The sequence below is a fragment of the Pimephales promelas genome, chromosome 6 (genome assembly GCF_988280905.1).
Source record: "Pimephales promelas chromosome 6, fPimPro1.hap1.1, whole genome shotgun sequence".
NCBI classification, from domain to species: domain Eukaryota; kingdom Metazoa; phylum Chordata; class Actinopteri; order Cypriniformes; family Leuciscidae; genus Pimephales; species Pimephales promelas.
Genome location: NC_142774.1, coordinates 7,113,437 through 7,135,946, shown reverse-complemented (window position 1 = coordinate 7,135,946; position 22,510 = coordinate 7,113,437). Strand labels below are relative to the sequence as shown.

Sequence of the window (22,510 nt, the reverse complement as noted above, 5' to 3'; positions counted from 1 at the left end):
AAATTAAGTTTCTCCAATCTTCTCAAAACTCTGGATTATGATAGAGGGCTGTGAGACTTTGACCTGAGTGCAAAAATGGAGGCTCTAGACCCTTCCAGAGCTGAGATATCGAAACTCAAAATTTCGACCCGAAAAAAAAACGACAGTGTTACCCCTTACGTTTTTTTTCATTTTCGGGCGAAAAATTAAGTTTCTCCAATGTTCTCAAAACTCTGGATTATGATAGAGGGCTGTGAGACTTTGACCTGAGTGCAAAAATGGAGGCTCTAGACCCTTCCAGAGCTGAGATATCAAAATTCAAAATTTCGACCCGAAAAAAAAACGACAGTGTTACCCCTTACGTTTTTTTTCATTTTGGGGCGAAAAATTAAGTTTCTCCAATCTTCTCAAAACTCCGGATTATGATAGAGGGCTGTGAGACTTTGACCTGAGTGCAAAAATGGAGGCTCTAGACCCTTCCAGAGCTGAGATATCAAAATTCAAAATTTCGACCCGAAAAAAAAACGACAGTGTTACCCCTTACGTTTTTTTTCATTTTGGGGCGAAAAATTAAGTTTCTCCAATCTTCTCAAAACTCCGGATTATGATAGAGGGCTGTGAGTCTTTGACCTGAGTGCAAAAATGGAGGCTCTAGACCCTTCCAGAGCTGAGATATCGAAACTCAAAATTTCGAGCCGAAAAAAAAACGACAGTGTTACCCCTTACGTTTTTTTTCATTTTCGGGCGAAAAATTAAGTTTCTCCAATCTTCTCAAAACTCTGGATTATGATAGAGGGCTGTGAGACTTTGACCTGAGTGCAAAAATGGAGGCTCTAGACCCTTCCAGAGCTGAGATATCAAAATTCAAAATTTCGACCCGAAAAAAAAACGACAGTGTTACCCCTTACGTTTTTTTTCATTTTCGGGCGAAAAATTAAGTTTCTCCAATCTTCTCAAAACTCTGGATTATGGTAGAGGGCTGTGAGACTTTGACCTGAGTGCAAAAATGGAGGCTCTAGACCCTTCCAGAGCTGAGATATCGAAATTCAAAATTTCGACCCGAAAAAAAAAACGACAGTGTTACCCCTTACGTTTTTTTTCATTTTGGGGCGAAAAATTAAGTTTCTCCAATCTTCTCAAAACTCTGGATTATGATAGAGGGCTGTGAGACTTTGACCTGAGTGCAAAAATGGAGGCTCTAGACCCTTCCAGAGCTGAGATATCGAAACTCAAAATTTCGACCCGAAAAAAAAACGACAGTGTTACCCCTTACGTTTTTTTTCATTTTCGGGCGAAAAATTAAGTTTCTCCAATGTTCTCAAAACTCTGGATTATGATAGAGGGCTGTGAGACTTTGACCTGAGTGCAAAAATGGAGGCTCTAGACCCTTCCAGAGCTGAGATATCAAAATTCAAAATTTCGACCCGAAAAAAAAACGACAGTGTTACCCCTTACGTTTTTTTTCATTTTGGGGCGAAAAATTAAGTTTCTCCAATCTTCTCAAAACTCTGGATTATGGTAGAGGGCTGTGAGACTTTGACCTGAGTGCAAAAATGGAGGCTCTAGACCCTTCCAGAGCTGAGATATCAAAATTCAAAATTTCGACCCGAAAAAAAAACGTCAGTGTTACCCCTTACGTTTTTTTTCATTTTGGGGCGAAAAATTAAGTTTCTCCAATCTTCTCAAAACTCCGGATTATGATAGAGGGCTGTGAGACTTTGACCTGAGTGCAAAAATGGAGGCTCTAGACCCTTCCAGAGCTGAGATATCAAAACTCAAAATTTCGACCCGAAAAAAAAACGACAGTGTTACCCCTTACGTTTTTTTTCATTTTCGGGTGAAAAATTAAGTTTCTCCAATCTTCTCAAAACTCTGGATTATGATAGAGGGCTGTGAGACTTTGACCTGAGTGCAAAAATGGAGGCTCTAGACCCTTCCAGAGCTGAGATATCGAAACTCAAAATTTCGACCCGAAAAAAAAACGACAGTGTTACCCCTTACGTTTTTTTTCATTTTCGGGTGAAAAATTAAGTTTCTCCAATCTTCTCAAAACTCTGGATTATGATAGAGGGCTGTGAGACTTTGACCTGAGTGCAAAAATGGAGGCTCTAGACCCTTCCAGAGCTGAGATATCGAAACTCAAAATTTCGACCCGAAAAAAAAACGACAGTGTTACCCCTTACGTTTTTTTTCATTTTCGGGTGAAAAATTAAGTTTCTCCAATCTTCTCAAAACTCTGGATTATGATAGAGGGCTGTGAGACTTTGACCTGAGTGCAAAAATGGAGGCTCTAGACCCTTCCAGAGCTGAGATATCGAAACTCAAAATTTCGACCCGAAAAAAAAACGACAGTGTTACCCCTTACGTTTTTTTTCATTTTCGGGCGAAAAATTAAGTTTCTCCAATCTTCTCAAAACTCTGGATTATGATAGAGGGCTGTGAGACTTTGACCTGAGTGCAAAAATGGAGGCTCTAGACCCTTCCAGAGCTGAGATATCGAAACTCAAAATTTCGACCCGAAAAAAAAACGACAGTGTTACCCCTTACGTTTTTTTTCATTTTCGGGCGAAAAATTAAGTTTCTCCAATCTTCTCAAAACTCTGGATTATGATAGAGGGCTGTGAGACTTTGACCTGAGTGCAAAAATGGAGGCTCTAGACCCTTCCAGAGCTGAGATATCGAAACTCAAAATTTCGACCCGAAAAAAAAACGACAGTCTTACCCCTTACGTTTTTTTTCATTTTCGGGCGAAAAATTAAGGTTCTCCAATCTTCTCAAAACTCTGGATTATGATAGAGGGCTGTGAGACTTTGACCTGAGTGCAAAAATGGAGGCTCTAGACCCTTCCAGAGCTGAGATATCAAAATTCAAAATTTCGACCCGAAAAAAAAACGACAGTGTTACCCCTTACGTTTTTTTTCATTTTCGGGCGAAAAATTAAGTTTCTCCAATCTTCTCAAAACTCCGGATTATGATAGAGGGCTGTGAGACTTTGACCTGAGTGCAAAAATGGAGGCTCTAGACCCTTCCAGAGCTGAGATATCAAAATTCAAAATTTCGACCCGAAAAAAAAAACGACAGTGTTACCCCTTACGTTTTTTTTCATTTTGGGGCGAAAAATTAAGTTTCTCCAATCTTCTCAAAACTCCGGATTATGATAGAGGGCTGTGAGACTTTGACCTGAGTGCAAAAATGGAGGCTCTAGACCCTTCCAGAGCTGAGATATCAAAATTCAAAATTTCGACCCGACAAAAAAACGACAGTGTTACCCCTTACGTTTTTTTTCATTTTCGGGCGAAAAATTAAGTTTCTCCAATCTTCTCAAAACTCTGGATTATGGTAGAGGGCTGTGAGACTTTGACCTGAGTGCAAAAATGGAGGCTCTAGACCCTTCCAGAGCTGAGATATCGAAATTCAAAATTTCGACCCGAAAAAAAAAACGACAGTGTTACCCCTTACGTTTTTTTTCATTTTCGGGCGAAAAATTAAGTTTCTCCAATCTTCTCAAAACTCTGGATTATGATAGAGGGCTGTGAGACTTTGACCTGAGTGCAAAAATGGAGGCTCTAGACCCTTCCAGAGCTGAGATATCGAAACTCAAAATTTCGACCCGAAAAAAAAACGACAGTGTTACCCCTTACGTTTTTTTTCATTTTCGGGCGAAAAATTAAGTTTCTCCAATGTTCTCAAAACTCTGGATTATGATAGAGGGCTGTGAGACTTTGACCTGAGTGCAAAAATGGAGGCTCTAGACCCTTCCAGAGCTGAGATATCAAAATTCAAAATTTCGACCCGAAAAAAAAACGACAGTGTTACCCCTTACGTTTTTTTTCATTTTGGGGCGAAAAATTAAGTTTCTCCAATCTTCTCAAAACTCCGGATTATGATAGAGGGCTGTGAGACTTTGACCTGAGTGCAAAAATGGAGGCTCTAGACCCTTCCAGAGCTGAGATATCAAAATTCAAAATTTCGACCCGAAAAAAAAACGACAGTGTTACCCCTTACGTTTTTTTTCATTTTGGGGTGAAAAATTAAGTTTCTCCAATCTTCTCAAAACTCCGGATTATGATAGAGGGCTGTGAGACTTTGACCTGAGTGCAAAAATGGAGGCTCTAGACCCTTCCAGAGCTGAGATATCGAAACTCAAAATTTCGACCCGAAAAAAAAACGACAGTGTTACCCCTTACGTTTTTTTTCATTTTCGGGCGAAAAATTAAGTTTCTCCAATCTTCTCAAAACTCTGGATTATGGTAGAGGGCTGTGAGACTTTGACCTGAGTGCAAAAATGGAGGCTCTAGACCCTTCCAGAGCTGAGATATCAAAATTCAAAATTTCGACCCGAAAAAAAAACGACAGTGTTACCCCTTACGTTTTTTTTCATTTTGGGGCGAAAAATTAAGTTTCTCCAATCTTCTCAAAACTCTGGATTATGATAGAGGGCTGTGAGACTTTGACCTGAGTGCAAAAATGGAGGCTCTAGACCCTTCCAGAGCTGAGATATCGAAATTCAAAATTTCGACCCGAAAAAAAAAACGACAGTGTTACCCCTTACGTTTTTTTTCATTTTCGGGCGAAAAATTAAGTTTCTCCAATCTTCTCAAAACTCTGGATTATGGTAGAGGGCTGTGAGACTTTGACCTGAGTGCAAAAATGGAGGCTCTAGACCCTTCCAGAGCTGAGATATCGAAATTCAAAATTTCGACCCGAAAAAAAAAACGACAGTGTTACCCCTTACGTTTTTTTTCATTTTGGGGCGAAAAATTAAGTTTCTCCAATCTTCTCAAAACTCTGGATTATGATAGAGGGCTGTGAGACTTTGACCTGAGTGCAAAAATGGAGGCTCTAGACCCTTCCAGAGCTGAGATATCGAAACTCAAAATTTCGACCCGAAAAAAAAACGACAGTGTTACCCCTTACGTTTTTTTTCATTTTCGGGCGAAAAATTAAGTTTCTCCAATCTTCTCAAAACTCTGGATTATGATAGAGGGCTGTGAGACTTTGACCTGAGTGCAAAAATGGAGGCTCTAGACCCTTCCAGAGCTGAGATATCAAAATTCAAAATTTCGACCCGAAAAAAAAACGACAGTGTTACCCCTTACGTTTTTTTTTCATTTTGGGGCGAAAAATTAAGTTTCTCCAATCTTCTCAAAACTCCGGATTATGATAGAGGGCTGTGAGACTTTGACCTGAGTGCAAAAATGGAGGCTCTAGACCCTTCCAGAGCTGAGATATCGAAATTCAAAATTTCGACCCGACAAAAAAACGACAGTGTTACCCCTTACGTTTTTTTTCATTTTCGGGCGAAAAATTAAGTTTCTCCAATCTTCTCAAAACTCTGGATTATGGTAGAGGGCTGTGAGACTTTGACCTGAGTGCAAAAATGGAGGCTCTAGACCCTTCCAGAGCTGAGATATCGAAATTCAAAATTTCGACCCGAAAAAAAACCCGACAGTGTTACCCCTTACGTTTTTTTTCATTTTCGGGCGAAAAATTAAGTTTCTCCAATCTTCTCAAAACTCTGGATTATGGTAGAGTGCTGTGAGACTTTGACCTGAGTGCAAAAATGGAGGCTCTAGACCCTTCCAGAGCTGAGATATCGAAATTCAAAATTTCGACCCGAAAAAAAAAACGACAGTGTTACCCCTTACGTTTTTTTTTCATTTTCGGGCGAAAAATTAAGTTTCTCCAATCTTCTCAAAACTCTGGATTATGGTAGAGGGCTGTGAGACTTTGACCTGAGTGCAAAAATGGAGGCTCTAGACCCTTCCAGAGCTGAGATATCGAAATTCAAAATTTCGACCCGAAAAAAAACCCGACAGTGTTACCCCTTACGTTTTTTTTCATTTTCGGGCGAAAAATTAAGTTTCTCCAATCTTCTCAAAACTCTGGATTATGATAGAGGGCTGTGAGACTTTGACCTGAGTGCAAAAATGGAGGCTCTAGACCCTTCCAGAGCTGAGATATCGAAACTCAAAATTTCGACCCGAAAAAAAAACGACAGTGTTACCCCTTACGTTTTTTTTCATTTCCGGGCGAAAAATTAAGTTTCTCCAATCTTCTCAAAACTCTGGATTATGATAGAGGGCTGTGAGACTTTGACCTGAGTGCAAAAATGGAGGCTCTAGACCCTTCCAGAGCTGAGATATCGAAACTCAAAATTTCGACCCGAAAAAAAAACGACAGTCTTACCCCTTACGTTTTTTTTCATTTTCGGGCGAAAAATTAAGGTTCTCCAATCTTCTCAAAACTCTGGATTATGATAGAGGGCTGTGAGACTTTGACCTGAGTGCAAAAATGGAGGCTCTAGACCCTTCCAGAGCTGAGATATCAAAATTCAAAATTTCGACCCGAAAAAAAAAACGACAGTGTTACCCCTTACGTTTTTTTTCATTTTCGGGCGAAAAATTAAGTTTCTCCAATCTTCTCAAAACTCTGGATTATGATAGAGGGCTGTGAGACTTTGACCTGAGTGCAAAAATGGAGGCTCTAGACCCTTCCAGAGCTGAGATATCAAAATTCAAAATTTCGACCCGAAAAAAAAACGACAGTGTTACCCCTTACGTTTTTTTTTCATTTTCGGGCGAAAAATTAAGTTTCTCCAATCTTCTCAAAACTCCGGATTATGATAGAGGGTTGTGAGACTTTGACCTGAGTGCAAAAATGGAGGCTCTAGACCCTTCCAGAGCTGAGATATCAAAATTCAAAATTTCGACCCGACAAAAAAACGACAGTGTTACCCCTTACGTTTTTTTTTCATTTTCGGGCGAAAAATTAAGTTTCTCCAATCTTCTCAAAACTCTGGATTATGGTAGAGGGCTGTGAGACTTTGACCTGAGTGCAAAAATGGAGGCTCTAGACCCTTCCAGAGCTGAGATATCGAAATTCAAAATTTCGACCCGAAAAAAAAAACGACAGTGTTACCCCTTACGTTTTTTTTCATTTTCGGGCGAAAAATTAAGTTTCTCCAATCTTCTCAAAACTCTGGATTATGGTAGAGGGCTGTGAGACTTTGACCTGAGTGCAAAAATGGAGGCTCTAGACCCTTCCAGAGCTGAGATATCGAAATTCAAAATTTCGACCCGAAAAAAAAAACGACAGTGTTACCCCTTACGTTTTTTTTCATTTTCGGGCGAAAAATTAAGTTTCTCCAATCTTCTCAAAACTCTGGATTATGGTAGAGGGCTGTGAGACTTTGACCTGAGTGCAAAAATGGAGGCTCTAGACCCTTCCAGAGCTGAGATATCGAAATTCAAAATTTCGACCCGAAAAAAAAAACGACAGTGTTACCCCTTACGTTTTTTTTCATTTTCGGGCGAAAAATTAAGTTTCTCCAATCTTCTCAAAACTCTGGATTATGATAGAGGGCTGTGAGACTTTGACCTGAGTGCAAAAATGGAGGCTCTAGACCCTTCCAGAGCTGAGATATCGAAATTCAAAATTTCGACCCGAAAAAAAAACGACAGTGTTACCCCTTACGTTTTTTTTCATTTTCGGGCGAAAAATTAAGTTTCTCCAATCTTCTCAAAACTCTGGATTATGATAGAGGGCTGTGAGACTTTGACCTGAGTGCAAAAATGGAGGCTCTAGACCCTTCTAGAGCTGAGATATCGAAACTCAAAATTTCGACCCGAAAAAAAAACGACAGTGTTACCCCTTGCGTTTTTTTTCATTTTCGGGCGAAAAATTAAGTTTCTCCAATCTTCTCAAAACTCTGGATTATGATAGAGGGCTGTGAGACTTTGACCTGAGTGCAAAAATGGAGGCTCTAGACCCTTCCAGAGCTGAGATATCGAAACTCAAAATTTCGACCCGAAAAAAAAACGACAGTGTTACCCCTTACGTTTTTTTTCATTTTCGGGCGAAAAATTAAGTTTCTCCAATGTTCTCAAAACTCTGGATTATGATAGAGGGCTGTGAGACTTTGACCTGAGTGCAAAAATGGAGGCTCTAGACCCTTCCAGAGCTGAGATATCAAAATTCAAAATTTCGACCCGAAAAAAAAACGACAGTGTTACCCCTTACGTTTTTTTTCATTTTGGGGCGAAAAATTAAGTTTCTCCAATCTTCTCAAAACTCTGGATTATGGTAGAGGGCTGTGAGACTTTGACCTGAGTGCAAAAATGGAGGCTCTAGACCCTTCCAGAGCTGAGATATCGAAATTCAAAATTTCGACCCGAAAAAAAAAACGACAGTGTTACCCCTTACGTTTTTTTTCATTTTGGGGCGAAAAATTAAGTTTCTCCAATCTTCTCAAAACTCTGGATTATGATAGAGGGCTGTGAGACTTTGACCTGAGTGCAAAAATGGAGGCTCTAGACCCTTCCAGAGCTGAGATATCGAAATTCAAAATTTCGACCCGAAAAAAAAAACGACAGTGTTACCCCTTACGTTTTTTTTCATTTTCGGGCTAAAAATTAAGTTTCTCCAATCTTCTCAAAACTCTGGATTATGATAGAGGGCTGCGAGACTTTGACCTGAGTGCAAAAATGGAGGCTCTAGACCCTTCCAGAGCTGAGATATCAAAATTCAAAATTTCGACCCGAAAAAAAAAACGACAGTGTTACCCCTTACGTTTTTTTTCATTTTGGGGCGAAAAATTAAGTTTCTCCAATCTTCTCAAAACTCTGGATTATGATAGAGGGCTGTGAGACTTTGACCTGAGTGCAAAAATGGAGGCTCTAGACCCTTCCAGAGCTGAGATATCAAAATTCAAAATTTCGACCCGAAAAAAAAACGACAGTGTTACCCCTTACGTTTTTTTTCATTTTGGGGCGAAAAATTAAGTTTCTCCAATCTTCTCAAAACTCCGGATTATGATAGAGGGCTGTGAGACTTTGACCTGAGTGCAAAAATGGAGGCTCTAGACCCTTCCAGAGCTGAGATATCGAAATTCAAAATTTCGACCCGAAAAAAAAAACGACAGTGTTACCCCTTACGTTTTTTTTTCATTTTGGGGCGAAAAATTAAGTTTCCCCAATCTTCTCAAAACTCTGGATTATGGTAGAGGGCTGTGAGACTTTGACCTGAGTGCAAAAATGGAGGCTCTAGACCCTTCCAGAGCTGAGATATCGAAATTCAAAATTTCGACCCGAAAAAAAAAATGACAGTGTTACCCCTTACGTTTTTTTTTCATTTTGGGGCGAAAAATTAAGTTTCTCCAATCTTCTCAAAACTCTGGATTATGATAGAGGGCTGTGAGACTTTGACCTGAGTGCAAAAATGGAGGCTCTAGACCCTTCCAGAGCTGAGATATCGAAATTCAAAATTTCGACCCGAAAAAAAAAATGACAGTGTTACCCCTTACGTTTTTTTTCATTTTCGGGTGAAAAATTAAGTTTCTCCAATCTTCTCAAAACTCTGGATTATGATAGAGGGCTGTGAGACTTTGACCTGAGTGCAAAAATGGAGGCTCTAGACCCTTCCAGAGCTGAGATATCGAAACTCAAAATTTCGACCCGAAAAAAAAACGACAGTGTTACCCCTTACGTTTTTTTTCATTTTCGGGCGAAAAATTAAGTTTCTCCAATCTTCTCAAAACTCTGGATTATGATAGAGGGCTGTGAGACTTTGACCTGAGTGCAAAAATGGAGGCTCTAGACCCTTCCAGAGCTGAGATATCGAAACTCAAAATTTCGACCCGAAAAAAAAACGACAGTGTTACCCCTTACGTTTTTTTTCATTTTCGGGCGAAAAATTAAGTTTCTCCAATCTTCTCAAAACTCTGGATTATGATAGAGGGCTGTGAGACTTTGACCTGAGTGCAAAAATGGAGGCTCTAGACCCTTCCAGAGCTGAGATATCGAAACTCAAAATTTCGACCCGAAAAAAAAACGACAGTGTTACCCCTTACGTTTTTTTTCATTTTCGGGCGAAAAATTAAGTTTCTCCAATCTTCTCAAAACTCTGGATTATGATAGAGGGCTGTGAGACTTTGACCTGAGTGCAAAAATGGAGGCTCTAGACCCTTCCAGAGCTGAGATATCGAAATTCAAAATTTCGACCCGAAAAAAAAAACGACAGTGTTACCCCTTACGTTTTTTTTCATTTTCGGGCGAAAAATTAAGTTTCTCCAATCTTCTCAAAACTCTGGATTATGATAGAGGGCTGTGAGACTTTGACCTGAGTGCAAAAATGGAGGCTCTAGACCCTTCCAGAGCTGAGATATCGAAATTCAAAATTTCGACCCAAAAAAAAACCGACAGTGTTACCCCTTACGTTTTTTTTCATTTTCGGGCGAAAAATTAAGTTTCTCCAATCTTCTCAAAACTCTGGATTATGATAGAGGGCTGTGAGACTTTGACCTGAGTGCAAAAATGGAGGCTCTAGACCCTTCCAGAGCTGAGATATCGAAATTCAAAATTTCGACCCGAAAAAAAAACGACAGTGTTACCCCTTACGTTTTTTTTCATTTTGGGGCGAAAAATTAAGTTTCTCCAATCTTCTCAAAACTCCGGATTATGATAGAGGGCTGTGAGACTTTGACCTGAGTGCAAAAATGGAGGCTCTAGACCCTTCCAGAGCTGAGATATCGAAATTCAAAATTTCGACCCGACAAAAAAACGACAGTGTTACCCCTTACGTTTTTTTTTCATTTTGGGGCGAAAAATTAAGTTTCTCCAATCTTCTCAAAACTCCGGATTATGATAGAGGGCTGTGAGACTTTGACCTGAGTGCAAAAATGGAGGCTCTAGACCCTTCCAGAGCTGAGATATCAAAATTCAAAATTTCGACCCGAAAAAAAAACGACAGTGTTACCCCTTACGTTTTTTTTTTCATTTTCGGGCGAAAAATTAAGTTTCTCCAATCTTCTCAAAACTCTGGATTATGATAGAGGGCTGTGAGACTTTGACCTGAGTGCAAAAATGGAGGCTCTAGACCCTTCCAGAGCTGAGATATCAAAATTCAAAATTTCGACCCGAAAAAAAAACGACAGTGTTACCCCTTACGTTTTTTTTTTCATTTTCGGGCGAAAAATTAAGTTTCTCCAATCTTCTCAAAACTCTGGATTATGGTAGAGGGCTGTGAGACTTTGACCTAAATGCAAAAATGGAGGCTCTAGACCCTTCCAGAGCTGAGATATCGAAACTCAAAATTTCGACCCGAAAAAAACCCGACAGTGTTACCCCTTACGTTTTTTTCATTTTTGGGTGAAAAATTAAGTTTCTCCAATCTTCTCAAAACTCTGGATTATGACAGAGGGCTGTGAGACTTTGACCTAAATGCAAAAATGGAGGCTCTAGACCCTTCCAGAGCTGAGATATCGAAACTCAAAATTTCGACCCGAAAAAAACCCGACAGTGTTACCCCTTACGTTTTTTTCATTTTTGGGTGAAAAATTAAGTTTCTCCAATCTTCTCAAAACTCTGGATTATGACAGAGGGCTGTGAGACTTTGACCTGAGTGCAAAAATGGAGGCTCTAGACCCTTCCAGAGCTGAGATATCAAAATTCAAAATTTCGACCCGAAAAAAAAAACGACAGTGTTACCCCTTACGTTTTTTTTCATTTTGGGGCGAAAAATTAAGTTTCTCCAATCTTCTCAAAACTCTGGATTATGATAGAGGGCTGTGAGACTTTGACCTGAGTGCAAAAATGGAGGCTCTAGACCCTTCCAGAGCTGAGATATCGAAATTCAAAATTTCGACCCGAAAAAAAAACGACAGTGTTACCCCTTACGTTTTTTTTCATTTTGGGGCGAAAAATTAAGTTTCTCCAATCTTCTCAAAACTCCGGATTATGATAGAGGGCTGTGAGACTTTGACCTGAGTGCAAAAATGGAGGCTCTAGACCCTTCCAGAGCTGAGATATCAAAATTCAAAATTTCGACCCGAAAAAAAAACGACAGTGTTACCCCTTACGTTTTTTTTCATTTTGGGGCGAAAAATTAAGTTTCTCCAATCTTCTCAAAACTCCGGATTATGATAGAGGGCTGTGAGACTTTGACCTGAGTGCAAAAATGGAGGCTCTAGACCCTTCCAGAGCTGAGATATCGAAACTCAAAATTTCGACCCGAAAAAAAAACGACAGTGTTACCCCTTACGTTTTTTTTCATTTTCGGGCGAAAAATTAAATTTCTCCAATCTTCTCAAAACTCTGGATTATGATAGAGGGCTGTGAGACTTTGACCTGAGTGCAAAAATGGAGGCTCTAGACCCTTCCAGAGCTGAGATATCGAAACTCAAAATTTCGACCCGAAAAAAAAACGACAGTGTTACCCCTTACGTTTTTTTTCATTTTCGGGCGAAAAATTAAGTTTCTCCAATCTTCTCAAAACTCTGGATTATGATAGAGGGCTGTGAGACTTTGACCTGAGTGCAAAAATGGAGGCTCTAGACCCTTCCAGAGCTGAGATATCAAAATTCAAAATTTCGACCCGAAAAAAAAACGACAGTGTTACCCCTTACGTTTTTTTTCATTTTGGGGCGAAAAATTAAGTTTCTCCAATCTTCTCAAAACTCCGGATTATGATAGAGGGCTGTGAGACTTTGACCTGAGTGCAAAAATGGAGGCTCTAGACCCTTCCAGAGCTGAGATATCGAAATTCAAAATTTCGACCCGAAAAAAAAAACGACAGTGTTACCCCTTACGTTTTTTTTCATTTTGGGGCGAAAAATTAAGTTTCTCCAATCTTCTCAAAACTCTGGATTATGATAGAGGGCTGTGAGACTTTGACCTGAGTGCAAAAATGGAGGCTCTAGACCCTTCCAGAGCTGAGATATCGAAACTCAAAATTTCGACCCGAAAAAAAAACGACAGTGTTACCCCTTACGTTTTTTTTCATTTTCGGGTGAAAAATTAAGTTTCTCCAATCTTCTCAAAACTCTGGATTATGATAGAGGGCTGTGAGACTTTGACCTGAGTGCAAAAATGGAGGCTCTAGACCCTTCCAGAGCTGAGATATCGAAACTCAAAATTTCGACCCGAAAAAAAAACGACAGTGTTACCCCTTACGTTTTTTTTCATTTTCGGGTGAAAAATTAAGTTTCTCCAATCTTCTCAAAACTCTGGATTATGATAGAGGGCTGTGAGACTTTGACCTGAGTGCAAAAATGGAGGCTCTAGACCCTTCCAGAGCTGAGATATCGAAACTCAAAATTTCGACCCGAAAAAAAAACGACAGTGTTACCCCTTACGTTTTTTTTCATTTTCGGGTGAAAAATTAAGTTTCTCCAATCTTCTCAAAACTCTGGATTATGATAGAGGGCTGTGAGACTTTGACCTGAGTGCAAAAATGGAGGCTCTAGACCCTTCCAGAGCTGAGATATCGAAACTCAAAATTTCGACCCGAAAAAAAAACGACAGTGTTACCCCTTACGTTTTTTTTCATTTTGGGGCGAAAAATTAAGTTTCTCCAATCTTCTCAAAACTCTGGATTATGGTAGAGGGCTGTGAGACTTTGACCTAAATGCAAAAATGGAGGCTCTAGACCCTTCCAGAGCTGAGATATCGAAACTCAAAATTTCGACCCGAAAAAAACCCGACAGTGTTACCCCTTACGTTTTTTTCATTTTTGGGTGAAAAATTAAGTTTCTCCAATCTTCTCAAAACTCTGGATTATGACAGAGGGCTGTGAGACTTTGACCTAAATGCAAAAATGGAGGCTCTAGACCCTTCCAGAGCTGAGATATCGAAACTCAAAATTTCGACCCGAAAAAAACCCGACAGTGTTACCCCTTACGTTTTTTTCATTTTTGGGTGAAAAATTAAGTTTCTCCAATCTTCTCAAAACTCTGGATTATGACAGAGGGCTGTGAGACTTTGACCTGAGTGCAAAAATGGAGGCTCTAGACCCTTCCAGAGCTGAGATATCAAAATTCAAAATTTCGACCCGAAAAAAAAAACGACAGTGTTACCCCTTACGTTTTTTTTCATTTTGGGGCGAAAAATTAAGTTTCTCCAATCTTCTCAAAACTCTGGATTATGATAGAGGGCTGTGAGACTTTGACCTGAGTGCAAAAATGGAGGCTCTAGACCCTTCCAGAGCTGAGATATCGAAATTCAAAATTTCGACCCGAAAAAAAAACGACAGTGTTACCCCTTACGTTTTTTTTCATTTTGGGGCGAAAAATTAAGTTTCTCCAATCTTCTCAAAACTCCGGATTATGATAGAGGGCTGTGAGACTTTGACCTGAGTGCAAAAATGGAGGCTCTAGACCCTTCCAGAGCTGAGATATCAAAATTCAAAATTTCGACCCGAAAAAAAAACGACAGTGTTACCCCTTACGTTTTTTTTCATTTTGGGGCGAAAAATTAAGTTTCTCCAATCTTCTCAAAACTCCGGATTATGATAGAGGGCTGTGAGACTTTGACCTGAGTGCAAAAATGGAGGCTCTAGACCCTTCCAGAGCTGAGATATCGAAACTCAAAATTTCGACCCGAAAAAAAAACGACAGTGTTACCCCTTACGTTTTTTTTCATTTTCGGGCGAAAAATTAAATTTCTCCAATCTTCTCAAAACTCTGGATTATGATAGAGGGCTGTGAGACTTTGACCTGAGTGCAAAAATGGAGGCTCTAGACCCTTCCAGAGCTGAGATATCGAAACTCAAAATTTCGACCCGAAAAAAAAACGACAGTGTTACCCCTTACGTTTTTTTTCATTTTCGGGCGAAAAATTAAGTTTCTCCAATCTTCTCAAAACTCTGGATTATGATAGAGGGCTGTGAGACTTTGACCTGAGTGCAAAAATGGAGGCTCTAGACCCTTCCAGAGCTGAGATATCAAAATTCAAAATTTCGACCCGAAAAAAAAACGACAGTGTTACCCCTTACGTTTTTTTTCATTTTGGGGCGAAAAATTAAGTTTCTCCAATCTTCTCAAAACTCCGGATTATGATAGAGGGCTGTGAGACTTTGACCTGAGTGCAAAAATGGAGGCTCTAGACCCTTCCAGAGCTGAGATATCGAAATTCAAAATTTCGACCCGAAAAAAAAAACGACAGTGTTACCCCTTACGTTTTTTTTCATTTTGGGGCGAAAAATTAAGTTTCTCCAATCTTCTCAAAACTCTGGATTATGATAGAGGGCTGTGAGACTTTGACCTGAGTGCAAAAATGGAGGCTCTAGACCCTTCCAGAGCTGAGATATCGAAACTCAAAATTTCGACCCGAAAAAAAAACGACAGTGTTACCCCTTACGTTTTTTTTCATTTTCGGGTGAAAAATTAAGTTTCTCCAATCTTCTCAAAACTCTGGATTATGATAGAGGGCTGTGAGACTTTGACCTGAGTGCAAAAATGGAGGCTCTAGACCCTTCCAGAGCTGAGATATCGAAACTCAAAATTTCGACCCGAAAAAAAAACGACAGTGTTACCCCTTACGTTTTTTTTCATTTTCGGGTGAAAAATTAAGTTTCTCCAATCTTCTCAAAACTCTGGATTATGATAGAGGGCTGTGAGACTTTGACCTGAGTGCAAAAATGGAGGCTCTAGACCCTTCCAGAGCTGAGATATCGAAACTCAAAATTTCGACCCGAAAAAAAAACGACAGTGTTACCCCTTACGTTTTTTTTCATTTTCGGGTGAAAAATTAAGTTTCTCCAATCTTCTCAAAACTCTGGATTATGATAGAGGGCTGTGAGACTTTGACCTGAGTGCAAAAATGGAGGCTCTAGACCCTTCCAGAGCTGAGATATCGAAACTCAAAATTTCGACCCGAAAAAAAAACGACAGTGTTACCCCTTACGTTTTTTTTCATTTTCGGGCGAAAAATTAAGTTTCTCCAATCTTCTCAAAACTCTGGATTATGATAGAGGGCTGTGAGACTTTGACCTGAGTGCAAAAATGGAGGCTCTAGACCCTTCCAGAGCTGAGATATCGAAACTCAAAATTTCGACCCGAAAAAAAAACGACAGTGTTACCCCTTACGTTTTTTTTCATTTTCGGGCGAAAAATTAAGTTTCTCCAATCTTCTCAAAACTCTGGATTATGATAGAGGGCTGTGAGACTTTGACCTGAGTGCAAAAATGGAGGCTCTAGACCCTTCCAGAGCTGAGATATCGAAACTCAAAATTTCGACCCGAAAAAAAAACGACAGTGTTACCCCTTACGTTTTTTTTCATTTTCGGGCGAAAAATTAAGTTTCTCCAATCTTCTCAAAACTCTGGATTATGATAGAGGGCTGTGAGACTTTGACCTGAGTGCAAAAATGGAGGCTCTAGACCCTTCCAGAGCTGAGATATCGAAATTCAAAATTTCGACCCGAAAAAAAAAACGACAGTGTTACCCCTTACGTTTTTTTTCATTTTCGGGCGAAAAATTAAGTTTCTCCAATCTTCTCAAAACTCTGGATTATGATAGAGGGCTGTGAGACTTTGACCTGAGTGCAAAAATGGAGGCTCTAGACCCTTCCAGAGCTGAGATATCGAAATTCAAAATTTCGACCCAAAAAAAAAACGACAGTGTTACCCCTTACGTTTTTTTTCATTTTCGGGCGAAAAATTAAGTTTCTCCAATCTTCTCAAAACTCTGGATTATGATAGAGGGCTGTGAGACTTTGACCTGAGTGCAAAAATGGAGGCTCTAGACCCTTCCAGAGCTGAGATATCGAAATTCAAAATTTCGACCCGAAAAAAAAACGACAGTGTTACCCCTTACGTTTTTTTTCATTTTGGGGCGAAAAATTAAGTTTCTCCAATCTTCTCAAAACTCCGGATTATGATAGAGGGCTGTGAGACTTTGACCTGAGTGCAAAAATGGAGGCTCTAGACCCTTCCAGAGCTGAGATATCGAAATTCAAAATTTCGACCCGACAAAAAAACGACAGTGTTACCCCTTACGTTTTTTTTTCATTTTGGGGCGAAAAATTAAGTTTCTCCAATCTTCTCAAAACTCCGGATTATGATAGAGGGCTGTGAGACTTTGACCTGAGTGCAAAAATGGAGGCTCTAGACCCTTCCAGAGCTGAGATATCAAAATTCAAAATTTCGACCCGAAAAAAAAACGACAGTGTTACCCCTTACGTTTTTTTTTTCATTTTCGGGCGAAAAATTAAGTTTCTCCAATCTTCTCAAAACTCTGGATTATGATAGAGGGCTGTGAGACTTTGACCTGAGTGCAAAAATGGAGGCTCTAGACCCTTCCAGAGCTGAGATATCAAAATTCAAAATTTCGACCCGAAAAAAAAACGACAGTGTTACCCCTTACGTTTTTTTTTTCATTTTCGGGCGAAAAATTAAGTTTCTCCAATCTTCTCAAAACTCTGGATTATGGTAGAGGGCTGTGAGACTTTGACCTAAATGCAAAAATGGAGGCTCTAGACCCTTCCAGAGCTGAGATATCGAAACTCAAAATTTCGACCCGAAAAAAACCCGACAGTGTTACCCCTTACGTTTTTTTCATTTTTGGGTGAAAAATTAAGTTTCTCCAATCTTCTCAAAACTCTGGATTATGACAGAGGGCTGTGAGACTTTGACCTAAATGCAAAAATGGAGGCTCTAGACCCTTCCAGAGCTGAGATATCGAAACTCAAAATTTCGACCCGAAAAAAACCCGACAGTGTTACCCCTTACGTTTTTTTCATTTTTGGGTGAAAAATTAAGTTTCTCCAATCTTCTCAAAACTCTGGATTATGACAGAGGGCTGTGAGACTTTGACCTGAGTGCAAAAATGGAGGCTCTAGACCCTTCCAGAGCTGAGATATCAAAATTCAAAATTTCGACCCGAAAAAAAAAACGACAGTGTTACCCCTTACGTTTTTTTTCATTTTGGGGCGAAAAATTAAGTTTCTCCAATCTTCTCAAAACTCTGGATTATGATAGAGGGCTGTGAGACTTTGACCTGAGTGCAAAAATGGAGGCTCTAGACCCTTCCAGAGCTGAGATATCGAAATTCAAAATTTCGACCCGAAAAAAAAACGACAGTGTTACCCCTTACGTTTTTTTTCATTTTGGGGCGAAAAATTAAGTTTCTCCAATCTTCTCAAAACTCCGGATTATGATAGAGGGCTGTGAGACTTTGACCTGAGTGCAAAAATGGAGGCTCTAGACCCTTCCAGAGCTGAGATATCAAAATTCAAAATTTCGACCCGAAAAAAAAACGACAGTGTTACCCCTTACGTTTTTTTTCATTTTGGGGCGAAAAATTAAGTTTCTCCAATCTTCTCAAAACTCCGGATTATGATAGAGGGCTGTGAGACTTTGACCTGAGTGCAAAAATGGAGGCTCTAGACCCTTCCAGAGCTGAGATATCGAAACTCAAAATTTCGACCCGAAAAAAAAACGACAGTGTTACCCCTTACGTTTTTTTTCATTTTCGGGCGAAAAATTAAATTTCTCCAATCTTCTCAAAACTCTGGATTATGATAGAGGGCTGTGAGACTTTGACCTGAGTGCAAAAATGGAGGCTCTAGACCCTTCCAGAGCTGAGATATCGAAACTCAAAATTTCGACCCGAAAAAAAAACGACAGTGTTACCCCTTACGTTTTTTTTCATTTTCGGGCGAAAAATTAAGTTTCTCCAATCTTCTCAAAACTCTGGATTATGATAGAGGGCTGTGAGACTTTGACCTGAGTGCAAAAATGGAGGCTCTAGACCCTTCCAGAGCTGAGATATCAAAATTCAAAATTTCGACCCGAAAAAAAAACGACAGTGTTACCCCTTACGTTTTTTTTCATTTTGGGGCGAAAAATTAAGTTTCTCCAATCTTCTCAAAACTCCGGATTATGATAGAGGGCTGTGAGACTTTGACCTGAGTGCAAAAATGGAGGCTCTAGACCCTTCCAGAGCTGAGATATCGAAATTCAAAATTTCGACCCGAAAAAAAAAACGACAGTGTTACCCCTTACGTTTTTTTTCATTTTGGGGCGAAAAATTAAGTTTCTCCAATCTTCTCAAAACTCTGGATTATGATAGAGGGCTGTGAGACTTTGACCTGAGTGCAAAAATGGAGGCTCTAGACCCTTCCAGAGCTGAGATATCGAAACTCAAAATTTCGACCCGAAAAAAAAACGACAGTGTTACCCCTTACGTTTTTTTTCATTTTCGGGTGAAAAATTAAGTTTCTCCAATCTTCTCAAAACTCTGGATTATGATAGAGGGCTGTGAGACTTTGACCTGAGTGCAAAAATGGAGGCTCTAGACCCTTCCAGAGCTGAGATATCGAAACTCAAAATTTCGACCCGAAAAAAAAACGACAGTGTTACCCCTTACGTTTTTTTTCATTTTCGGGCGAAAAATTAAGTTTCTCCAATCTTCTCAAAACTCTGGATTATGGTAGAGGGCTGTGAGACTTTGACCTGAGTGCAAAAATGGAGGCTCTAGACCCTTCCAGAGCTGAGATATCGAAATTCAAAATTTCGACCCGAAAAAAAAAACGACAGTGTTACCCCTTACGTTTTTTTTCATTTTGGGGCGAAAAATTAAGTTTCTCCAATCTTCTCAAAACTCTGGATTATGATAGAGGGCTGTGAGACTTTGACCTGAGTGCAAAAATGGAGGCTCTAGACCCTTCCAGAGCTGAGATATCGAAACTCAAAATTTCGACCCGAAAAAAAAACGACAGTGTTACCCCTTACATTTTTTTTCATTTTCGGGCGAAAAATTAAGTTTCTCCAATCTTCTCAAAACTCTGGATTATGATAGAGGGCTGTGAGACTTTGACCTGAGTGCAAAAATGGAGGCTCTAGACCCTTCCAGAGCTGAGATATCGAAACTCAAAATTTCGACCCGAAAAAAAAACGACAGTGTTACCCCTTACGTTTTTTTTCATTTTCGGGCGAAAAATTAAGTTTCTCCAATCTTCTCAAAACTCTGGATTATGATAGAGGGCTGCGAGACTTTGACCTGAGTGCAAAAATGGAGGCTCTAGACCCTTCCAGAGCTGAGATATCAAAATTCAAAATTTCGACCCGAAAAAAAAACGACAGTGTTACCCCTTACGTTTTTTTTCATTTTGGGGCGAAAAATTAAGTTTCTCCAATCTTCTCAAAACTCTGGATTATGATAGAGGGCTGTGAGACTTTGACCTGAGTGCAAAAATGGAGGCTCTAGACCCTTCCAGAGCTGAGATATCAAAATTCAAAATTTCGACCCGAAAAAAAAACGACAGTGTTACCCCTTACGTTTTTTTTCATTTTGGGGCGAAAAATTAAGTTTCTCCAATCTTCTCAAAACTCCGGATTATGATAGAGGGCTGTGAGACTTTGACCTGAGTGCAAAAATGGAGGCTCTAGACCCTTCCAGAGCTGAGATATCAAAATTCAAAATTTCGACCCGAAAAAAAAACGACAGTGTTACCCCTTACGTTTTTTTTTCATTTTGGGGCGAAAAATTAAGTTTCTCCAATCTTCTCAAAACTCCGGATTATGATAGAGGGCTGTGAGACTTTGACCTGAGTGCAAAAATGGAGGCTCTAGACCCTTCCAGAGCTGAGATATCAAAATTCAAAATTTCGACCCGAAAAAAAAACGACAGTGTTACCCCTTACGTTTTTTTTTTCATTTTCGGGCGAAAAATTAAGTTTCTCCAATCTTCTCAAAACTCTGGATTATGATAGAGGGCTGTGAGACTTTGACCTGAGTGCAAAAATGGAGGCTCTAGACCCTTCCAGAGCTGAGATATCAAAATTCAAAATTTCGACCCGAAAAAAAACGACAGTGTTACCCCTTACGTTTTTTTTCATTTTCGGGCGAAAAATTAAGTTTCTCCAATCTTCTCAAAACTCTGGATTATGGTAGAGGGCTGTGAGACTTTGACCTAAATGCAAAAATGGAGGCTCTAGACCCTTCCAGAGCTGAGATATCGAAACTCAAAATTTCGACCCGAAAAAAACCCGACAGTGTTACCCCTTACGTTTTTTTCATTTTTGGGTGAAAAATTAAGTTTCTCCAATCTTCTCAAAACTCTGGATTATGACAGAGGGCTGTGAGACTTTGACCTGAGTGCAAAAATGGAGGCTCTAGACCCTTCCAGAGCTGAGATATCAAAATTCAAAATTTCGACCCGAAAAAAAAAACGACAGTGTTACCCCTTACGTTTTTTTTCATTTTGGGGCGAAAACTTAAGTTTCTCCAATCTTCTCAAAACTCTGGATTATGATAGAGGGCTGTGAGACTTTGACCTGAGTGCAAAAATGGAGGCTCTAGACCCTTCCAGAGCTGAGATATCAAAATTCAAAATTTCGACCCGAAAAAAAAACGACAGTGTTACCCCTTACGTTTTTTTTCATTTTCGGGCGAAAAATTAAGTTTCTCCAATCTTCTCAAAACTCTGGATTATGATAGAGGGCTGTGAGACTTTGACCTGAGTGCAAAAATGGAGGCTATAGACCCTTCTAGAGCTGAGATATCAAAATTCAAAATTTTGACCCGAAAAAAAAAACGACAGTGTTACCCCTTTCGTTTTTGGGTGAAAAATTAAGTTTCTCCAATCTTCTCAAAACTCTGGATTATGACAGAGGGCTGTGAGACTTTGACCTGAGTGCAAAAATGGAGGCTCTAGACCCTTCCAGAGCTGAGATATCAAAATTCAAAATTTCGACCCGAAAAAAAAACGACAGTGTTACCCCTTACGTTTTTTTCGTTTTCGGCCAAAAAATTAAGTTTCTCCAATCTTCTCAAAACTCTGGATTATGATAGAGGGCTGTGAGACTTTGACCTGAGTGCAAAAATGGAGGCTCTAGACCCTTCTCGAGACTTTGACCTGAGTGCAAAAATGGAGGCTCTAGACCCTTCTAGAGCTGAGATATCGAACCTCAAAATTTCGATCCTAAAAAAAAACGACAGTGTTACCCCTTTCGTTTTTTTTTTTCGTTTTCGGGCAAAAAATTAAGTTTCTCCAATCTTCTCAAAACTCTGAATTCTGATAGAGGGCCACGAGACTTTTACCTGAGTGCAAAAATGGAGGCTCTAGACCCTTCTAGAGCTGAGATATCAAAATTCAAAATTTCGACCCGAAAAAAAAAACGACAGTGGTACCCCTTACGTTTTTTTTTTCAGGCGAAAAAATTAATTTCTCCAATCTTCTCAAAACTCTGGATTCAGATAGAGGGCCATGAGACTTACACCTGAGTGCAAACATGGAGGCTCTAGACCCTTCCAGAGCTGAGATATCGAAACTCAAAAATTCGACCCGAAAAAAAAAACACGACAGTGGTACCCCTTTCGTTTTTTTCATTTTCGGGCGAAAAATTAAGTTTCTCCAATCTTCTCAAAACTCTGGATTATGATAGAGGGCCACGAGACTTTGACCTGAGTGCAAAAATGGAGGCTCTAGACCCTTCTAGAGCTGAGATATCGAAATTTAAAATTTCGACCCGAAAAAAAAAACGACAGTGTTACCCCTTTCGTTTCCGGCCGAAAAATTAAGTTTCTCCAATCTTCTCAAAACTCTGAATTCTGATAGAGGGCCACGAGACTTTGACCTGAGTGCAAAAATGGAGGCTCTAGACCCTTCCAGAGCTGAGATATTGAGATATTTATAATGGCATAAATGCTACGTGGGATCTCAATCTACTACAACTTTCTACTACTTACTTACATGCACTTTAGAGGTGTTGTTAAAGCACTGTACAGTGCCTGTCACAGTTCTGTTTGTATT

The 22,510-nt window shown here is 39.7% G+C and overlaps 1 protein-coding gene across 1 annotated transcript in view; it reads left to right on the top strand.

Moving 5' to 3' along the window:
• Nucleotides 1–22,510, top strand: part of cdadc1 (cytidine and dCMP deaminase domain containing 1) — an 80,455-nt gene that overhangs the window by 56,039 nt on the left and 1,906 nt on the right. The gene's annotated exons all lie outside the window — the stretch shown is intronic.